The sequence below is a fragment of the Hetaerina americana genome, unplaced genomic scaffold (assembly GCF_022747635.1).
Source record: "Hetaerina americana unplaced genomic scaffold, ioHetAmer1.1.p SCAF_26, whole genome shotgun sequence".
Taxonomy (NCBI): Eukaryota; Metazoa; Arthropoda; class Insecta; order Odonata; family Calopterygidae; genus Hetaerina; species Hetaerina americana.
The window spans coordinates 1,466,822-1,489,503 of record NW_027286830.1 but is presented as its reverse complement, the minus strand read 5'-3'; positions in this window follow the sequence as shown (position 1 = coordinate 1,489,503).

Sequence of the window (22,682 nt, the reverse complement as noted above, 5' to 3'; positions counted from 1 at the left end):
TGCGTGGAAGATCGAGTTAGTGCACTTGTTACCCTGGCTTGCAAACCGTGGACTCGGGTTCTAATCCCTGCAGTGGTATTATTTTTCATTGGTAATCCGATCTCTATTTGGGATGCTACATGGAAAGAAGGACGTCCGTCGGATGGGACGCTCACCTGTGTACCCCTTGGCGCCTTTCCATTAGAGTAGGCTAATGTCGACGCCGGGTTTCTCTCCATCCGCCCCAGATTCCCCGAACATCCTACATCTACCAAATTACCCACCTACCCGCAATGGCGCAAATGACCTCAGCTGTCAGTCGCCTCCCTAAATAACTACTACCACTACTACGATGAGCTATCATGAGTTTTCAGCCTTTTATAAGGTCCACGTTAATTGGCTACCTTGTTAAGAATAGCGGACCTGATTTAGCGTTTTTATTTAATTTCACAAAACCGGCCCTTATTTTTAGAAGAACCCACGGGTAGAGAGAAAAAAGGGGAAAATTTGTGCGAAGTCCAGATAAGGTGGATGAATTAAGGGGGATTAAGTCATGACGTTAGCAGGAGAGATAGAGGGAGGAGTGGATATATATGTGTGTGTGCATATAAGGGCGGAAGAGATGTGGGAGGAATTTAGGGTCCCTTATAAGGGCTGGAAATAGGTATAGAGGAGGTGCGGGGGCCGTATTCGAGTAGGAGGGGGTTTAGGGGAGAGGAGCGTAGGTAGGAGGTAAGAGGGCAGAAGGAGGAAGGAAGAGCCTCTCTCTGTGTAGAAACAAGAAACATAAGGGCGATGAAGGGAAGAGTTTTAAATCTCAGGGCGTGAAATGGTTCGTGGAAATACAGAGGAATATGATTTAAATCGCTTTATTTCCCGTCTTAATGGCTTATTGGTTGGTATACTATACACAAGTTGAGAACCTGGACTTTTATTCGCGTAAAAAATTAGTTAAAATTTTTATAGAGTTCGCAATAATTAATCTGTTCCATTTCATAGAAACTGAGAAAGCCGGAAGGAAACTTACTTATAGAAATAATGAAGTTTCCTAAATGTCCAATTCCCAAGTATAAACGGAAAAACTGCGTTATGGCAAAATATTTTAACAGTAAATTTACTATATTTAATTTACTACTTTAAAAATAAAAGCACTATAACGCCATATAATGCATCGGATATGCTATATTCTACTGTCTGCTTAGATATCTGATATTTTATAGCAAGTAACCTAGAGTAGTCTGTACCTACTAAATAACCTCTGAGTAGATAAAGAACCGATCCTCCATGATTCAACCTCCTCTCTCAAAATAAGGAGCTTAATGAAGTGTCTACAGATTTAAAACCATTGATTGATTGTCTTCTAAACTTTGGTCTCCATTAGCATTAGATGCAGTAGCGATGCAGCTTTCCGTCCGAATATCTGAATATCACATCACTTGACTATTATAAATTTACACATATCTACCACTCGCTTGCAAATGAATTTTAACTCTGAAATTTGCCGATGACGCCGTGATACTTGGTTTTTTTTCCCAGTAGCAATGGCGTCACATGGTCGGTGAACTGCAAAAATCGATACGGTCGCAAGTTATGTAATGAGGAGTACAAGATGTGACAATTGTAGACAGCCATCAATCGACAAATGACAGCCGCACCGCAAATGGAATGAAAGAAAGGAAAAAAAATGTGTCCCGCGTCACTTCGTTCATTTGTAACCAAAAATGCGACACGGGCGACGATGGAAATGGGGGAGAAATATTGAAATGTGTCGTTCTCGTTTTTAATTTTTCGGGGTGAGCGATTGCGGTGTGTCGTTATTTTTTGGGGCCGGTGCCCTAGATTAAAGGAGAGGCCTAAGCGGGACGACCGACGGTGGAAAGGGGGAGGCTGGGAATTTCGGACATACCGCCGAAATCGATCGCTCGAACGCATTCCGCATCGAGATTTGAATTTGAGATTTCCGGTGCGCTTCACAGCGCGAGTAATAAACATTTTGCTGTTCTCACGTCCGCCATGCTTTCAATCAATCGTGACGCGTCATTAATTGCAATGGATAAAGGAAACAAATCTTGATCAAAGGAAAATGTCTGCCTCACTCTCTAAAATCGTGAACATAACATCGTGTGTTTTTTTGTACCGCGCTTGACTAATCAATTATCACCGTACTCTCTAACGCCCTTTGCATTGCGTACTCATGCTTGCATTAGGTACACTGGCATTTGTTGGAGACTGCAACTCGCTTATAAGCAAAACAAGGAAGTATTCATCAATTGAAGATCACGCCATTGTCGCTTGTTCACTCTTTTTTTCTAAAATAAGTTACAAAAAATTGTTGGAAGTGGAAAAATGAGTTTATTGTCATTCCCCAATCCGGGAAAAAACAGGTTTGAATTCGGATGTTACTTCTGGACACCTAAAATACACTTAAATTTTATTCTAATTGAACCAGAAAAAGAAAATATATACGATTCCTTTTTGGAAACTTTCGATATCATTATACCATACGCGATTCTCCCGTACAGCAGTTTGAGACCTACATTAATGATTCCCTAAAGCCTTAGAAAACGCGTTGGGTTGGTTGCGTAGTGTAAAATTCAAGTAAGGCTGGAAATCCTCTCGTTACCAGTCGTGTTTAAAACCTGTGATCGCGCCCTCTATCCTGGCCGTGCCAATTTAACACAACAGAGCGTTAGTGCCTGAAAAACTACATCTTCTTCTACGATATCGACCTTTGGGAGGGAGGCTTCCTTGAATGCACTCACCACATTTTTGATGAGGGAAGGCATTACGCAAAAACTTTACCCGAATGATTGAAGACATACGAGTACAGTTACGACATACTTAATGCGAGAAGTAAGCACCACTTGATGATTTAAAATTCTTAAACAATTACTCCGTAAATATCGCGCGTGTGTACTATTCTCAGGAATACCTAAGATTTTAACTCGGTGTAATGACGGCAAAATAGTAATTAATGATTTATTTTAAAAAATTAAAAATCCTAGAAAAGCATTTACTGCCCTTTTCTCTACTGTTATCTGTATTGCATCTAACATCACCTTTAGGGATGTGCTGCCCAAATCCGAAATCATTGCAGTTCCACGTCCGGCCCAAATAAAGGTATTTATGAAAAATGCTCGGTGTAACTTAAATGTGCTCAATTTGGATAGTAAAGTCCATGATATTATTCTAAACCACCTATTTATTATGCTCTTGAATTCATCTCATTATCCTAACTTAATAAAATTGAACTTTGCGGCACAATTATTTTGAATAAAATTTTCTTTCGCAATATATAATGACCATCTAAATGCTTTCATGATTAACATGAATACTTTTAGCGGAGAGCATCCCAATTTAAATTATGGAATGAGTTTTATTGGTATGTGTTTTCAAAATTTGATAAGTTATCGCATTTTTCAACTATTGCCCTATGATATCCATTTCATAATATTACATATTACAACTGGCTGCGTTTTAGGCTAAGACCCAATCATTCTAATAGCACCAGTCTATTAATCCTGTGATCATTGAATGGGTATGTGCGGAGGCATATTCATATCATCAACGATTAAATATGAATGCTAACACATACAGGTACATACACAACACACATTTCGACATCTCACCACTTCGAGCTGGAATATTTAACCTCACTTAGAGCTGAGAAGAGATAATTTCATTTCTGTTACTGAGAAAACTTTGACATCTTTGGAAAGAATTTTGGCAATAACGAAACTTGGAGCGGGTCTTGAACATTTACGCTAGCGTGGACATAAAGCTATTCTTACCTCAGTATTAGAATACAACCCTATTTGAACACTGCCATAACAAAAAATAGGTAGTTACTTGCACGCTCCAGTACCAAGTACAGTTCTATGCAATGAGATATGATTATAATTTTAACACCTATTCCCCGGAACGGAGCATAAAGCGCAGCAATCACAATGGAAAGTAATCTTCCCACGCCGGATTTCACGCTCTTTGTTCCCCAGTAATTTCCAAAAGCAAATGAAATCCACAATGAAAAAAATAATATGAGTATCAAACTAAGGTCAATTTAACTCGTTCCGTGAGCTAAGGAATTCGATCATATTTCTCCAAGCAAAGAATACTTCAGTGAATATTTTAAAGTAATGGTATTAGAATTTATTCAAATGAAAAAATGAATAATTATTGAAATAATGAAGAAAGTTTGGGAGATGATTGTAGGGAGAAGGTAAGAAGAAGTGAAATACGAGGTACTAGACATTTCGGGGTAGGAGAGAGGATTTGTGGGAGGAAACTTAAGGAAGTAAGAAAGGTGCGTGCAGGACATATCGATTGGCGATGGAGTGTTGAAAACAGTTATAAAGGGGGAATACTATACATCGGGGCAGGGGGAGGCAAAGGATTTCATTTATTTAATTATTTACTTAATGACTCCATTGGGGCCAGATTGAACCTTCCATCTCAATTTCGCCCTCTAGACTCTATACATACTATATTCTTCCTTCCTTCCTTCTTCCACCTAACCCCTACATACGAGTATTACATATTATATTAGGATGGTCGTACTGTACAGAATGAAGGAAGGTAGAATACTTGCAGAATTGAAGAAGGGATAAATGTGGAATAGGGTAAAAAATTGCCTGTTGTTAGGGAAGGCTAGGAACTGTTGAGATGTTGAATGCGTTCACACAAAACCTCTCATGATTTGTAGTCTGCCAAATATTTAGATATCTAGATAAAATAGATAATAGATCTAAATAGTATCTCCCCATGTAGATATATTTTACTATGCAAAAGTATGATAAAAATTTAATGGGGTTTTAAGGAAGAAATACCGACCATTTTGTAAGGTAACTCAACAATAATCAATACTACCAATGCCAATTAAATGGCACGTCAAACATTGGTTAAATAAAGTATGCCTGATTAAAGTTATAACTTAGGAAAATAACGTTCGAGTATATTTTTCGCAAGAAAGTGATTATGCTCATAATAGCCATTAATCAAACAATACAGTTAAGTACACCCTTCGAAAAGGTCACCCAATAGGTGATTTCACTTGTTAGGGAAAAACCAACGATTGTCTGGACACACAAGAAAGCCACCGGAAACGATAACAAAAAAGTATTGGTTCGACTGAATAATCAAACAACCATTTTTCACGATCAAGATATCTAATACCTCTCGGTAAAAGGGGAAGTTAGACGAAGTGAGCTCAAGCGAGGCCTCTCCGTAAGGCAACCCCAAAATTCCAAAATAGAAACCTAGCATCGCATAAATTGTAACATCAGCATCCAAAACTCAATAGAAGCACGCCCGTCCTTAAACTCCGCGCACTTTACGCGAGGCACAGGCACGGAATACCATCCCTCACCGTTCAAGCCCCGTTAAAAACGTATATACCGCCTTGTCTTGACGTACGACTGTTTATTGTTTGCGTTTTATTAGAGAACCCTTTCGGGATCCCTGCCGACGGGGCGATGTAAGGGCTTACGCGATCGAACTGCACTGTCGCGATATCCGTGTATCCGGTCAGTGGCAGCGACGGCACAGCATGCCGTATCAAGTGGAATGAAAAACAAGTAGTTGCCGGCGGCCCTGCCTACAAACCCCATCCTCTTTCTTCCCTCGGAAACAAGCCCTTACCCCAACCCCTGGCGCCGCCATCTCTAGCTAGGTCCGCCCTAATCCTCCTCCTCCCCTCTCCCTTTCTATCCTCACACCCTCCACTCCAGCCGCCCACCCAAAAAGCGGATACGACTGAGCAAGCAAGATACAGGTGATGAGGAACCGCATCCAAGGGTTTGGAGGGTTCCGATAGGGCAAAGGGTGGGTGGGTGGGAGGGAGGGTGATGGGGTGGGGGGGAAGGGTGAGTGAATGGGGTTGAAAGAAGGGGATTGCGGAGGGCCATGAGGGAGGAAGAGTGAGCTGATGGAGGGGGGAGAAGGGGGGGATGGATGATGTTCCCTGCGTGGGAGTATGCTTGCCGAAGGGCTGGGAGCGGGATAAGGGATGATGCGGTCCACTGGATGTAGTGAGATAACCTGCTCTCTCTCTCTCTCCCCATCTCTACCTCTCTCTCTCTCTCGTCTCTCCACCGCCGGAAGGTAGTGGAATGGCGAAGGGGTTACGTGGGAGGGAGATGATGGGGGGGGAGAGTTGGGCGTGTGATGGGGGTGCGGTGAGGTGGGACCCTACGCTGACGCTGGTGTGATTTGCTGAGCGGGGGACGGGAAGGTGGGTAGGCGGCGGCAAATGGGGGAGAGGAGGCGGTGGGAAAACTAATTGAGGGGCCCATCGAAAAGTGTTGGTAGGTTGGAGCTGTTCGAGAGCGTCCTGACGGCAGTGGCCGGCTGGGGTGCAGAAGATAGAAACGGGGAAGTGCGAAAAACGCGGATGTAGTCGCCGTAGCCGCGCGGAGGCGCTAGTGGGTGCGAGTGACCCACGTATCTTCATGGGAGAGAGAGGGGTGGAGACCAATGGGAAAACTTTTCGAGTTTTCCGAGGAGAGCAATATTGGTGAAACGCCCAATGCGAGTGGCCTCGGGTTATTTCTGGGATGCTAGTCATCGTTGCGGTCTCCCGAGGTGACACCCGCGTACAGGAGAGTAAAATTAATCTACCGTTACTAGCAAAACTCGGGAGGAGCAATTGCGTTGGCATTCCTTCCTGCCCAAAGAAGGCCATTAGGAGCAAAACTAATCTTCAATAGAAACCGTAACGGTGTAACTTTGGCTATTACACAGCATATGGTTAAATGGCAGACGAATTTCACGATCTGCTGAATTGAACTACAAATGATTTTATCGCCACTTTGTGAGGACAAAGATTTACAAAATTTCAGCAAAAATAGAGAAAGAAGAATAATTTCAGGAATTCATTCAATTTCAAAGAAATTTCAAATCTGAATTGCAGTTTACTTAATTGTATTTCTAATTGAAAAGCTTTCAATGCAAACCCAACCATTAATTTTTGGACCATTAAAGTGGAATTGAAGCAAAACATAGGTGACGATAAAATTAATCGAAAAAGTACTAAAAAGTACATTGCTGTCTTCAATTTTAGGAATTTTTGTAGCGGTTCGTGGGATTTATTTACAGTTTTCACTCAAAGAAAATTGCAAAAATAAATATCTCATAATCCTCTTCGTTATTTCTCCTTATTTTTAATAAAAATACATATGGACATAAAAATACAAATTGTGGTAATATTTTTTTCGTGAGACCGCCGTTCATCAGTTGGAAACAATTTCTAGCCAAATCAAGTACGATCACAGAATATTAAAGTAAATTAGAACTACAGAAGTTATCCCAGAAATACATTATCACGCGATTATTGCATAATGTCATATGAATGTATTTTCAATTATCATGCTCCATATTTATAATGAAGAAAAACCCTCCATAAAATTTACTGTTTACGTTACTTTACTGTTCAGTCACTCTAACGCTTATTTACTGACAGTAATTTATTTATTACCTCGTCATATAGACGCAAATATTACCCAAAGCGTAACATTTCTATTTCTAACAATCGCCTTTCACTAAATACAGTATTTTTGCTATGGTTAAAATAATCAATATACGTTTATCTCCAATCATGCAATAAAACGTCCCTGAATAAACCCTAATAATTCATTTTCAACCTGGAGACGCTAGATCACATGGTCAAGAAATTGCTATTGAGAATTACCTAAAAATACTATTCAAACCCGAGTGCAGATGAAGCCTTGATCTTTATGGACGTTGGAAAACTTCACACCTAAGTATATCTCTTGAATCGAATGATAACACACCGATTGGAATTAAAAATGGGACTGCCATGTCCCATTTGTACCAAGCCTGTCTCAAACTATGAGTACGAAAATTTTGACGCACTTGATTTGAAAGAGTCGGGACACGTTTGGATTGTCAGGCCCGCCGAACCCTGGACAAGGAGACTATTAATTAATAAGGCCGAGGGGCGGACACCGCGATCGCAGGGGAGGAGGGGAAAGGGGAGAGGAGGAGGAGAGTAGAGAGAGAGAGAGGGAAGGGGTGGGGAACACCCAAGGGACGGAATCGTGCACAGGTGGTTGCTCTCCTTCCTCCCGCCACCGACTTCCTAGCACACCCCCTGGGCTGAGGAGGAACACTACTTAACCGTGCGACTGAGGACGCTTCTCCCTGCACCCCCCCCTTCCCCCTAGGGGCACTGGATCGTAAAATCCAAACCTATAAACTGTCGATAATCGCTCGATTTACCGTCCTCGCTCGGCTCTGCGTGAGCAGGGGGCGTTCCATAACTATGCCATAACTAAGCGGGAATGAACGACTCGGAGCGCGAGGCTGAACGGTCGCAAAGAGCGATCCCCACTCGCAAAACAACACTTGACAATGTGTGTTACGAGGGCGCGCACTCCAGATCGCTCTGCTGGGCGTTCGTTCCGTGCGCTCTCCCAGCAGAGTTGGAAGCTGGGATTGCCCTCTGTATTCGGTCTGAATTTGAGTCTGACCACGCATTTTTCGAAATCCGAAAAATGAGGTAATGATCACGCTAATAAAGAACTGTACTTTTATGTCCACGTGGGAAAAAAATGCATTCCGAACTCACTGGAGGAAACGAAGACAAGGAGTTCCACTTCGTCATCACGGTAAATGGAGGGGGAGGTAAAATATCACACTGATATACATGTAATAAGTGTCAAAATGGAAACACTGCCCATGACTCTGTTTGATTTTTGTGCGCCATCATTTTTGGAAAAAACTTTTCCGCTGTGCGTTTTGTTTTAATTTTAGGGGCGTAGAGAATACCCATGATTTTAAGTATGGATTTCTTAATATCACCCTTTACTGGACCACAGTGACGCCTGGGTTCTCGACTGCTAATCTGCACGTAGAATGTTCGATTCCAACCTGGATGGATTTCCATTTACCTATGTCATATCGTTGCAGTTTGTTAACGTATTAATTAGCCATTCAATAGCAAATTGCAGCTTTCAGTTGATTACGGATTACTGTTACATAAATATATTAACGATATCAAAAAAATAAGTCCTAAAAATTGGCAAATGAGGAGTCTCTTTAACCTGGTGTTATTTTTCCGCTATTTGTGACAGAAAAATAATTCTATGAATTTATAACCAAACCCACAGTTGGCCCGACTGTTCCTCGTCTACTAAAGGTTCCTCGGGGTTTGATTACTTCTTTTATTCGGAAGATAACTCCATCTTTTGAAATTGTGGGAATGGACTCTAGCACTGAGTCTTCACGTTGCAAGAGAATTGATACCTTCTTTAATGTTTTGAAACTTAGGACAATCTCACTGCTCGCCCTAAGAAAAGGAGCGGGATATTTAATCACTTATTTATAATCTACATTCTATCACCGATGCATTCTCCTGTGGCGTAAGGTATGGTATGTTAGGACATCAGCCTTTACTTATGAAATGCCCAATTAAATTATGTAATCACACTTTTCACTGTGATTTTGACAAAAAAATGAAGACACTCGAAAGATCCCAAATGAAGTTTACAGTAAAAAAATTCTAATGTGATAGCGGATTTCTGCAGATCAAAGACATAAAGTATCGATGCGTTTAAGCATTTACATCTAGTCCACATTTTAAGTCCAATAGTAGAAAACCAGGATAGAAACGAACGATCTGGTCGGGGTATTTAAGGCTTTGAGAAATATGTTCTACATAGATATTTTACGGAGACATATTTTCATGTGATCCGACAAAATATTCAGGGGACTTAATGATTAAATGTAGTATTTTATCATCATACATCAAGAATCGATCGCAGTCAACTACATGAGACATCCGCGCCAGTAAGAAATGGCTTCATCCTAGATAACAAACCACAATCAAATAAGGCATTAAGGCAAAAATTAGAGGCATATTGCCTATAACAGGGCTTCCTTGTCAGTTGTATTGTTACATTTATAAAACTGTTATTGTTATACTTGTTACTTATAAACTCTGCACAACTACTTGGATAAATAAACACCTTTGATACTTGAAATAAGGCATTCTGACTCTAGATCTCTAAATAAATAATGAATTATAAAGGCATATTTAATTTTTCTTTTCTGATTAACTTCATTTCAGCTCAGAATTCAGATTTGTGATTTTGCCAGTCATTTTTCTTTATTTTTTTACTTTTCAGCAATTCGTCTCCAATAGTTTCAATTTCGCCCGAAGAAAGACGTTTACCTATCTATCTATCTCTTGCACCAATATAAGTTGAATTCCCTCCGCTGTCCAGTTAGATAAATATCCCTTTCGATCGTGTCCTTGACTTTTTGATCATCGAATTACAGACTAATGGCCTAAAGGAAATGAAAATCAAAAACTCTTAGGACAGATCGGCAGCCTGAATGGATTGAACACATTCAATCACCTGCATTTCTTAACACGCGATAACGACGGTTTTTTTTTAGTTCACCGAGTCATATGGCCACGGGGAAATAATGCCGACGATAACACCCACACACCTCTCATGCTCCCGGAGTTTTTTTATTACGAAAGAAAAAGGCGGGAGAGATGTGAGGGTATATCGTGTGGGCCTTGTCATGTGGGTGCTCCTGCGTGTCGTCGCGGGTAGGAGCGGGAGGGAGAAAGAGATGGAAGAAGCGAAGACGGCGAGGTGGACAAAAACGCCGGCGACTTCGGAGAAGGGGAAGGATAGGAAAGAGTGAGCCTTGGCACCGGGATGAAAGCAAGGATTTGGGACAGCGCAAACCTTCCAATACGAAGAATGAGAAAGAGGAAGGCCGAGGTGGAAGAATGAGAAAAAAAGGAGAGACGAAGAAAGAAATACCACCCAGGACCCCGCGAGACGCGGACGAATATCCATCCCTTCTCCCAACGACACCGGACGAAACGGGGGATGGAAGAAGACAAGTGAAGGCAGAAACTCGTATAAAAACACACGCACACGAGAGGGACCCCTCACGGACGAGAGAGGGGTTGAAAAGGGAAATCGCATGGGGGTCTTAAGAAAGACGGCGGGCGAGGAAAGGCAGCCAGCCTCTCTCTGACTGTTGGCCCACATCCCTTCTCCCCTTCTTTCCAAGCCTTCCACTACACCCAATTGCTTCGGGACCCCCATGAGGGAGAGGAGACTAGGAGGGGGAATATAGGAGTGTTGGGAGGGGGAGGAGGAAATGGCCGGGGTGGGACGTGGAGAGCCTGCCGGACGCGGGGGTGGGTTCTTCTGGGGGAACGCTGAAGGGGAAAGGGAGGGAAGGAGCGGGAAATTGGTGGGTGGAAGTATAGAAAGGGGAAGAGGGGAATCTCTAGCCCATTCGAGGAGGCGGCGTCATGGGGGCACCCGTATGGCACGTGGAAGGGGGTTTGGAGGGGACGGGTGGACGCAAAAGGAGACTAAGGAGAGTGCAGTGGGGGAGTTGGTGTGGAATGGGGCGAGTGGCAGGAGGGAGGGAGGAGAACTCCGAAGGGGTTTTTCCCGTATTTCGCGAAGGGTTGAAGGAGCTGTGTGCCGAGCGATGGGAGAAGGGAGGCGACTGGAGACAGAATGGAGGCCCGATACCTTTCTGATGTCCATGCTATAAATTAAGGAAGGTGTATCATTAAGATGAATTCTCTTAAATAGAGTAATTATATACTGGTTATTGGGGTCCACAAATGATATGTACAGAAATGAGTTTCAGCTAGGAGTATTCACATATAAGGAAGGATTTTGGGAGGTGTGTTTGCACCGTGATTTCAGCACGCATATTTAATGAGAGATACTGACGAGGTTACAAATAGGGTTCCTTCAGGAAGAAATTTGAAAGAACGTGATTATTGATGAATATATGTAACTATGGTGGAGCAGGCGAGTAAGTTTGCGGAGAAACAGTAGAAGACGGACAGAAGAGATATTAAGTCGCAGTGCTCTACTGTATACTGTGATCATGTTTGGGTACATATGATAGGTGAGGGAAGAGAACCTAAGCTCTGAGTGAACATGAAGGAACTACTTACTTGGAATCGAATGAAAGATAGTAGAAGTATCCTTCAAGTAGTAGTAGTTTTGAGGGGAGGCGACCGACAGCTAAGGTCATTTGCGCCATAGGGGATGGACAGGAAAGGATGAAGGGTGGAGAGAAACCCGGCGTCGGCATTAGCCTACTCTTTACGAAAGGCGCCAAGGGGTCCGCAGTTTAACGTCCCATCCGACGGACGGCGTACTCCCTCAAAGTGCCCTCCACAAAGCACCTCAAGTAGGGATCGAGATACCTCTGAAAAATATTCAACACCGCCGGGATTTGAACCCGCGCCCTCAGGGTGGGAAGCCAGTACGTTAGCCCCCGCACCATCTCGATCCCCAGTATCCTTCAAGAATGTAGTCAGCTATAAGAGTCAATAATTTTGTATTGTATTCGGTATTAAGTTACTTTTATACAGGGTCGCACCGAAAAGTCGTAGGACTGATTTTTTTACAAGAATTTTATTGACGATATACTTACATCGACTTAATAATCTTCAAAGTATGCTCCTTGAGATGCTACACACTTAGTATAACGTTGCTCCCATTCCCCGTACGTCCGCTGGAAATTTTCTTTGGGGATGCCGTTGATGACCCTCGTCGAAGCCTCTTGAACGGCCTTTATCGAGTCAAAACGTCGTCCCTTGAGCTGTCTTTTCATCAGGGGGAAGAAGAAGAAGTCCGGTGGTGCCAGATCGGGAGAATAGGGCGGGTGCGGCAACGTGACAACGCCGTATTTGGCCAGGAGCTGTCTGACGACGAGCGCGCCATGGCAGAATTTTCGACACCATCTTGGCGCACACCTTGCGCATGGCCAAATCCTGTGAAATAATGCGTTGGACATTGGATGCAGACAGACCCAACTGGTCTGCAATTTCTTCACTGGTTAAGCGTCGGTCTGTGTTCAGCAGTGGCCTCACTCTGTCCACATTCGTGCCGGTTCTTGCCGTCGACGGCCGTCCGGAGCGATGGTCGTCTTCAACGAGCTCCCTACCCTCTTTAAACAACTTGTGCCACTCAAATACTGTGGAACGGCTTAAGGAAGTGTCCCCATAAGCCTGCTTGATCATATCGAGGGTCTCAGTTGCCGTCTTCCCGAGTTTCGCACAAACCTTCACGGAATGACGTTGCTCTAAATTCAGATTCATTTTGTTTTTCGACGCGGACAAAAAACTTGCTTCACTAAAAACGGTGTCCTCACTCAACGACAGCCCGCAGGCGACTGAGGTTGGTGTTGGTATGTTGCTCCGCCTTACCCTGGCAGGCAGACCCCCCTCCACCGCTCCGTTCGCGCCAGAGAAAATCAGTCCTACCACTTTTGGGTGCGACCCTGTAAGTTTTGTGGGGAGGATATGCAAGAATTTGCGAAATTTGTGGAGTAATTTAAAAAAATAAATTACCTAGAGACACATGCTAGGTTTAGTTCTTAATAACTTGAGAATAATCAAAAGTAAATGATATCATAAATATTTTATAATCCAAGCAATGCATTTTCTTCATTTCTAATATATTTCAGTTGAGCGCTTAACTCTTCAAAGTATAACTCACGCAACTTTTACACTGAGTACAAAAGACAAGAGGCACACGGTATAGATAAAAAAGAATAAATCATTGTAATTTAACTGTTGGAAAAAGAGGTTAGCTGATTGAACGAAAGGATTGCAAAAACTGGAAGAAACTGTGATGCTTACGAATATGGTATCAACTTGATCACTACAACATAGCACAGAATCTAAATAGTCATTTTAAATTTCAAGGCAACGAATTTTATCTGATGAATTTGATATCGATATTGTAAAAGGGTAATTTTAAGAATGCTGTAAATAATTTGTTGGCTGTTTTAATTCGGTGCATACCAAAGGCCATACTAGTACAATACATCCATTCTTGGATGAGTAAATCCCACGAAATCTATTAAGGGCAACAGGTTTTCATTTTTTTGTCCTCAAAAGTTATATTTACCCATTATATATACCCCTCATATATATTACATTTGCCTATATTTGAATATAAATACATTGACTATCCTACTCATCTTGGCTAATAGTGTACGCGTAATTTCCAGTTTGAAGAGCTAAGGGGTTTCTACAGTTCCTGTATATCCTAAGGTAAAAGATCAAATTATTTTTTCTAGGAATAATTAATCTGACGTTTGTTTTATTCTCTTTAGCTTTATTTATAGTCTTCTATTAATATGGAAGCATTCTTAGTATCTACTAAATTAAAAGGGTCAAATGATGTCAAAAGTTTGAAAATTATCATAGTGCAACAAATAGAGGGTGAAGCAGCATAGACTCCCTAGTTTCAAAAATCACTGAAGCGCGCACAAGTAAATTAGCGGAAAGGGAGCAGTGGCGTTATCTGGGGTAACCAACGCTCTTTTTAGTATCGTAGTTACCATGCAGTGGTCTGGTAAGCATAGAGGATTCGTCGAAGAAATTTTCTTTGAAAACAATGATAATGTGGCGGCGACGCAGAGGGCTTTTCGTAGGCAGTTTGGTTGGACTCGTCATGACAGGGTTACAGATGCTACACTACTTGAGAAATGCATTACTAGCGTACGAGCGATAGGATCTGCACTTCTTAGAAAACCAGCTGGACGACCTAAAAGTGTGCGGACACCTGAAAACATCGTAGCAGTGAGAGCGTCCATTGAATTGTCTCCATCGCGCTCTGCGCGGAAACATGCTGCTGCTCTTGGAATATCGCCCAGAACGATAAGGTGAATTTTACACTCTGACCTACACCCCAAGAAGATGATGGTTGTTCAAGTATTGAATTCAGAAAACTGGGTGAAACGTACCGACGCCTGCAATGCAATCTTAACCTCTGTACAACCCAACACTATTCTGTGGCCTAGCGATGAAATGCATTTTCACCTCTCCGGCTCAGTTAATAAGAAACGTTTTCGTTACTGGGCGACTGACAACCCTCACGAGCTTCACTCAAGACCTCTTCATATCCCCAAAGCGACAGTTTGGTGCGCTGTGTCCTCCATAGGCATTATTGGGATTTGGTTTTTTGAATCTCGAGGTTCAACTGCTACCGTGAACTCGGTCAGGTATTGTGAGATGTTGGAAAGCCTTTCATTCCCTAAAATAGAAGAAAATGGTGAGGAATTCGACGCAGAAGAATTTTTGTTTTAGCAGGATAGTGCCACGGCTCATACCGCCCGTCGTTCACACCAAATCCTGCAAGAACAATTTCCCGACCGCCTGATATCCTTACGAGGGGATGTTCCTCCTCACTCCCCGGATTTGAGCTCATGTAATTTATTTTCTTTCGGGATATCTCAAAGCTGAGGTTTACAAATTTCAACCAAAGACATTAGAACCTCCTAAGGACGCAATAACTGATTCCATCGCTGGAATAACTCAAGATATGCTGGGAAGAGTTTTCGAAAACCTTTTTGAACGACTCAACATGTGCATCGGACACCAAGGTTGTCATCTGGGTGTAAAAATTTTTATAACCCAAAAAACAATAAATAAAACTAAATTCGATTTTCTGAAATAAAATTTTTTTAAATTATATAGGATTTTTTTTTTACAATTTACCCGTAAAATCAGGGAGTCCATTCCGCTTCACCCAGAACAAAATCAGCGCAATTAAAAAGAGAGTTGACATATACGATCCAGTTTATGGAAATCAATCCTAAACATGAAAGATAATTAATAAGATAGGTATTTATCCGTCGTGAGATAGATTGCATGGTAAAAACCGTAACAAGTAGAGAAATCACCTTGAGTTGCATGAGGTAACACAAATAAATTAATGTAGCGAACAGCAATTAAAAATTTTACCATGCATGAAAATATTTACGATGGTATTCAAATAGCACCAATCCAATTATTCAACTTTTTGACGTCTGATCGTGAAATATGTCAACAAAAACTCATGATAATAATATCCTTTGAGCGTATTTGAGTCATTCAACAGGCTTCATAAAAGCAATGAGGGGAACGGGGACAGTTTCTCATCAAATAATAACGATTTCATTACCATAGAAAATATGATGAAAAAATGTACATTTATGCCTGAAACGCACGCTAAAACTAAAGTTTTTGATAAAAATGAACGTAATACGAGTCGTTATAAATGGCAAAATGAGTTTTCAAATTTAGTGCAGAAGAGACAAAAATATGTAATGATACTACCTGATATCGATGAAGGTAAATCTCTCAGTATTGTGCAATTCAAAAACACGTCAATATAACATTTTAAAAAATCGTACGAGAAATAGAAAAAGATTTCGACAGTCCAAATACAACACTCTAAAAACAATACGCCTCTTGATCATTGCGCTCTCCACGGATATTTATTCTGATACTCATGTTTTTAACGAGGAGAGTTGTTATTCTTCACATTTCATGGGATATTTAGGTTAATAAACAAACTAACGAATGCAATAATACTTCAGGGCTATCTAAAACCCAAATAACTTCTCTAGAAGGGGAGATGACCATGGAGTATTAAGGAGATTCCTAGGGCGATGATTGTTGGTCAAGGGCTCTATTGGCAACCGGACCGGCGTTTCAGATTCTCCTACATTCAATCGTGCCCCAAAAGAGTCTTCAAACTTTTTGATGAGGGAGCAAAATGGAACACGAATGCGGGCGTGAAACTATGCGGGAGGTGTGATGAGCCTTCAAGTCAAATGGTTCGGTCGCTCAAAAATTGCAAGACGTCATATATGTTTCGGAGGTTAACGGATTGCGTTTTTCAAAAACATCTCTTCAACCTTTTTCACATACCATCCTCTCTCACCCTCTCTTGGGCGAATGCACACACGCACCGAAAAATTACTTTAACGGGGTTTAGCCTCGGGGGAGGAGGATTTTTTTTAAGAACGCCGGCAACTGACGCGATTCATCCGCAGGTTGAGAGCAGGCCAAGTTTAGAGAGAGCTTTTGTGTTGCGATTCAGTTTCCATTCAGTGAATTTACAATTACTAATTCAGTTTGTGTTCATTGGTCCCAGTGCCTGCCAACTTTTCCGATTGTTGCTCACGCCACGCTCAAAACGTTGTCTGGCAAATGATACTATAATAAAAAAATACTTCAGGTTTTATTAATTCCCCCAAAAATTTTCCTTAAAGTATAAATGCTTGGTAGCGTCTTCTATATGCTTTCAATTTGGATGACACGGTTTCATCTGATTGTCAATGCGACTGTTACTTTAATTGGGAATTCAATACTTATAATTTTTGGGAAGTTATTGGAATTATTTACAGTTTGATGCCACATTTGATGGAAGGAAATGAATATCTAAATTATTTGTACAGAATAACATTCAAGTAGGATGGAAATGCGACTAAAAATCGATCATCTCCCTAAGATTAATTGAATCATAATGCTAATTCTAATTCTCGCATAATAAAACAAAAAAATGGGTTATATCGTCTTAGTAAGGCCTCTGCTGTAGTATGGATCACATTTAAGGTATCCTCATTAAAATAAATGAGAGAAAAAATTTGAAAAAGTCCAAAGGAAAGCCGCTCACTTTGCTTTAGATAAATTCAAAAGGGAGGATAGCGTAAGTGACACGATTAGATAATTACGATGGGACATATTGAAGAAGAGGCCAACAAGTGGAGGGCGGGGGAAATGCATGAAATGCAAATGATCAAATGCGCTTATTACAGGCGTTTGTGTCTTCTATTGTAGTGGATTATAGAGTGGAATATCTACAGAAGTAATCCATAATTCAGCGCTCATTAATAAGGGTCTCTTCTCCGATAAATATTCAAATATCCTATTTAAGTACTTATCTTTCAACAATCACCTGAACACAATTACAACACACTCGCCACTACACAAGTTTTTATGCAATGAAAAACATTAATAACTTTCTTTACGCTAATTGGAGCAAATGATTTGTACTTAATTTTATAAATAATAATACTATCCCATGCAGCATTTTTATGTAGGTACTTTGGCGCAGAGAATATTTAAAATAAAAGGAAGATAAAAATATTAAGTTCAATAAAGTCAACTAATAAAAGGAATATGGAAATCTAGTTTCAAATGTCTCGCTTCTGTTAAGTCTCCCTCCGTTTAATTTCAGCCTTTTATTAACATTCATTCCACAGTCCACGAAACTATAAGAATGTGATGGGTAAAACTTACTCATTGGAATGAGAACGAATAATAATTTTTTCAATTAACGTTAACCTTACAATACTCCTCTTATTTATTTGTTTGGTCACAATTTGGTCACGTTACTTGAATTAGAATTAACGACAATTTATTTTAATTAAATAATGGTTGGGGAACATACATTTCTGAAATAATAGACTGCGTGAAATTATTCCGGATATTCAACAAACCATTTCATTCTTATGTTCCCTTTGACCGACTTTTACTCTACGTGAAACGTTTTGATCACAAACGACGGCATCAAGCAGCCATTAAGGAACACGAAGCCTGGCTTGACACGGCATTTTTTCCGAAGTTTTCGATCTATATGCTTCATTTGTAAAGGATATCGTGGATCACGTTGATCATATGATCTTTTGCTTGAGACCCTCATCTGTGCTTTTGAAGATATATCACCACAATTAGCATTATTTCACCGAATACCAAACGACCGAGAAACCTAGTAATAGTCACATTTCCCTCTTGACATTCTTCCATTTCATTATTTTCCCAAACCAATATGCTTTTTTAGCAATTAAATACGGAAGCACCAAAGAGTAGCTACTTGCACTATTAGTGCTTCTAAAAGGGTGAATAAAAGACGTTTTACGGGAGGGGATCATGCGACCACTGATGATGTCATTTACATCGGATATATCATATGAAGACGTTAAAGTGACCATGGTGAGAAGTCCCACACGTTGGATACCTGCGCAGATAAACAAGCCTCTTTATTCAGGGAAAATTAAATCATAGATCGCATTATTTTATTTCCCACTACCAGTTGGCTACATTAAGTAAATTTTCATCGAGGAAACAATTAAGATATATTTTTCAATCCATCTTCATACGCCTGGATGGACCACCAATGCATTAGTCTTTGGGTAACTCTACATGTTCAACCCATCAGAAATCGAAATCACGCCGAAGTATCTGTGTGCCTCGAGGAGGTGAACACAGACGGCAGGGGACACGACACAGGTATTCAAGCCAATCTACAAAACCCATATGCCCCTCCCGGAAGATCTCCGAGGACTCACTCACCTTTAGACCTTGTTCTCGCGGATGAATTAGAAGACGGCGGGGATGGGCCCCTGGACTTGGTCGACGAGCTGGTGCTTGTCGTGGTGCCGCTGCTGGCGGGGTTGACTCCGCTGCCGGCGCTCGAGTTGGTGGCCCCGGCTTCCTGCTCTTTGATCGCCACGGACGGGCATGGCGGGGAGGAAGAGGCGGTGGTGGAACAGGGAGGCTCCCGATCGGGCGCTTCCTCCTTGATCACCTTCGGCTCCATCGGGAGGGAGAGAACCGCGGCGGCCGTCTTGGCGCCCGAGCCGCCGCCGCTGTGCGGACCGCGGGGCCTGCTGCCCCCGCCGCCTCCGCCCCCCCTGCTTCTGGAGCCCCTCCCCCCGCGGACCTTGGGCTGAGGAGTATCCACCGCCGCTCTGCAGACATGGAAGAGAGATTTTTTAGATCATATTGAATGCTTATTGCAGACGCATTATTCATATTTCAAAGTAAGTTGAAGAGACACTGAAAACGTCACTGCCTGAAGATTATACAATGCAATTGAAGTGAAAAAGGTATTAACTGAACCACGTGAAGGATTACATATTTATAATTAATTAACTTCAACGTGAAAGAATTAAAACATCTAGAACGATGCACGAAGGAGAGATATCTGAAGGAAGGTCAAGGAAAAAGTATTTTCTATTGCCATGATTTCTCTATGGTTAGTTCCTTGATAAATTGTAGATAGCGTATTTTTTTGTGTCAATCCCTCAAGATTATTTAGCTTCCTTCTATTACGACTTGACTTCATGCTATCGAGACTGGCCTACCATTGATATTGTATTCTATGATGATATGTATGATTTTGTATTTCTTTGCGTGATGCATGATATTACTGCATAGACAATATCCTACCGTGCACTTTTTGCTGTTTCTTTCAATTCGACTTTCGCATACGCTCCAATACATGAGAATTTCTCGCTTTTTTTAGGCAGCTTGTTCGTATAAGCGTCCAAAAAATATTTCAGAGGTCTTAGCTATTTTCCTACATAGTCGCCTTGACGATCAATCACTTTTTGCATCCTTGTAAGTAGGTTTTTAATACCGGCGCCGAACCTTTCTCCCGCCGCATCACGCAGCCAACTGACGACTGCTTCTTGCACTTCCTCGTCTGAATTGAATTTCTGATCTCCAAGGTGTTTTTTTGAGAACGGGAAATAAGTGGTAGTCGCTGGGGGCAACGTCCGGGCTGTAAGGAGGGTGGTCGATGATATTCCAGCCGAATTCATTGAGTAGGGTGGTCGTTTGATGTGTCACATGTGGACGTGCATTGTCATGATGCAAACACACTTCTTTGGTGAGACACCTTGTTGTAACCGAGGACCTCCCGACACAATATTCTGCACGGAGAAGTAGCCACTCTCTTCATCAAGGCCTTTCTTTATCTCATGAAGGGTAATTCTCCGGTTATTGCGCACCATCTCGTCAATTGAAGCCACCGTTGATTCCGGCAAACTCGGCTGCCCCGACCGCTGCTCATCGTGCACGTTTTCCCGGCCATTAAAAAACTCCCTGCGCCACTTCCACACGTTTTTATGTCCATACACTTCTCAACGTACACTTCCACTAAAAGGCGATGAATTTATATCGGAGAAGCAGTCGTCAGTTGGCTTCGCGATGCGGCGGGAGAAAGGTACGACGCCGGTATTAAAACGCTGCTTACAAGGATGGAAAAAGTGATTGATCGTTAAGGCAACTATGTTGAAAAATAGCTAAAAGCTCAACCTTTCCAACAACGTACGTAAAGTTGAGAATAAATTTGATTTTTCTTGAAAAAAAGGAGGCTTTTCTTTTCGAATCACCCTCGTAATATCAGTCTCCACTGGAAGACATTCCAAGCTTCCAGTAGACATAGCTTTCATTCCAATATCATGGATTTTATTTAAATTATCTCCGAGCAATACAATTCAAGATGTCCGTTGTAATAAGACGAGCGCTATGGAATTAAATCATGACACAGCTTACGCCGCCTACTCTCGACCCTTGCACAAGAATAAGAATTACCTTCCAGCGGATTGCGGCTTCAGTACCGACTGGTTTACATTAACGGAAAAAGCGTCGCACCTGCGATGAAAATGGACATTTTATAATGGGTTTAGCAGAGTTACGTGCGCACTTCTAGTTCTTCTCGGCGGGAGATTCTCTCCTTTCTCGGAGCAATCCCATTCTTTTTTTCAGATGGAGCACCTGAAATCAATTCAAGAAAAGATGGTTTCTTCCGGAGTAAAAATATCGATTATCATTTACTGACAGAGGGTCCATATTCTTACTGTCTTCATACTCAGGAGGCAAAAAAACACCGCAATCTAAACTGTAATAACTCATCAAATACATTTCCTTAACTGCTACTTTAATCTTTAGCCATTCGCTGACATATTTTTCATCAATGGCAAATTAGCATTTTAAATGTGTAGCGTTATAGAGAATAGAATAAAATATGTTTCACCTCCGAGTAACTTATTGCATTGATAAAAATGTTTCGCAAATAGTCAGTTTACCAAAGAAATTTACTGCTGAAGTTAAATCTCCAGAGTGACTCGATTGAGTCTGTAACTTGAAACATGGAAAACACACTTTTTTAAATTCCTTTATTTGGTTTTACCCTCTCTGACATCATCAGGCACATTACTACAGGTTAATTAATATAATTTTTAATCACTAAGAAACGTTTTATGTCGGAAAGACTACTCTTGTTGAAAATAAATTGGTCTATATACGAAGCATATATCGTCACATTCATAAAATGGGCGCATCCAATTTTTTGTAAGAATACATAAATAAAAGCGGACAACGAATATTTAATGAACAACAATTTTGACCCGTGAAATCGACTACAAAGAATTTACTGCTGCGGCACTCTTTATTATTTGCATTACTCTACTATAGCATTGACCTTCAATATAATGGAAACTGGTATATGAATGAATGGTTTTAACAAAAAAGTTGGATTCTACTGATATTTATCAAGATACTGGATAAAATATCGTTAGAATTAGCCTTAGAATTATAGCATGCCCTATTTTACGTGCAAACACACGTAAAGAGACGAGAAATTAGCTCTAAGAAACCCCTAATAGGGAACATAAGTTTTTCCTAAAGAATTACTCACGTTCCAGTTTTCACTGTAATAGCGTGGCGTCGAAATCGATTTTCAATTGTTCTAGATGGTGGTAAGAAAGGACCTTGGCAAGATGCAGGCGGATCGATAGTTACCCGGTGCGCTCCGCCCACAAATAATAGTATAATATCACCTCGCGTTCTTTATGGTCATTGGAAAACCGCGAACTACAATGCATTCCACAACATGTAGTGACATCATGTGCGCCCAATAACGCGAATGCAGTTTACGCAACGCCGACTTGGGCACCAGAGATCTAATCCTGTCCTTACAGCTTGGTTTTCCACATTTCCGATATTTATTCGATAACTTTGCATTCCTAGGAGTCTCAAAAGGAAAATATCACCAAGAATCGAAGAAACCCTTTGACGTGGCATAGTTAAATGAGCGCTTCGGCCGGGATAATTATAA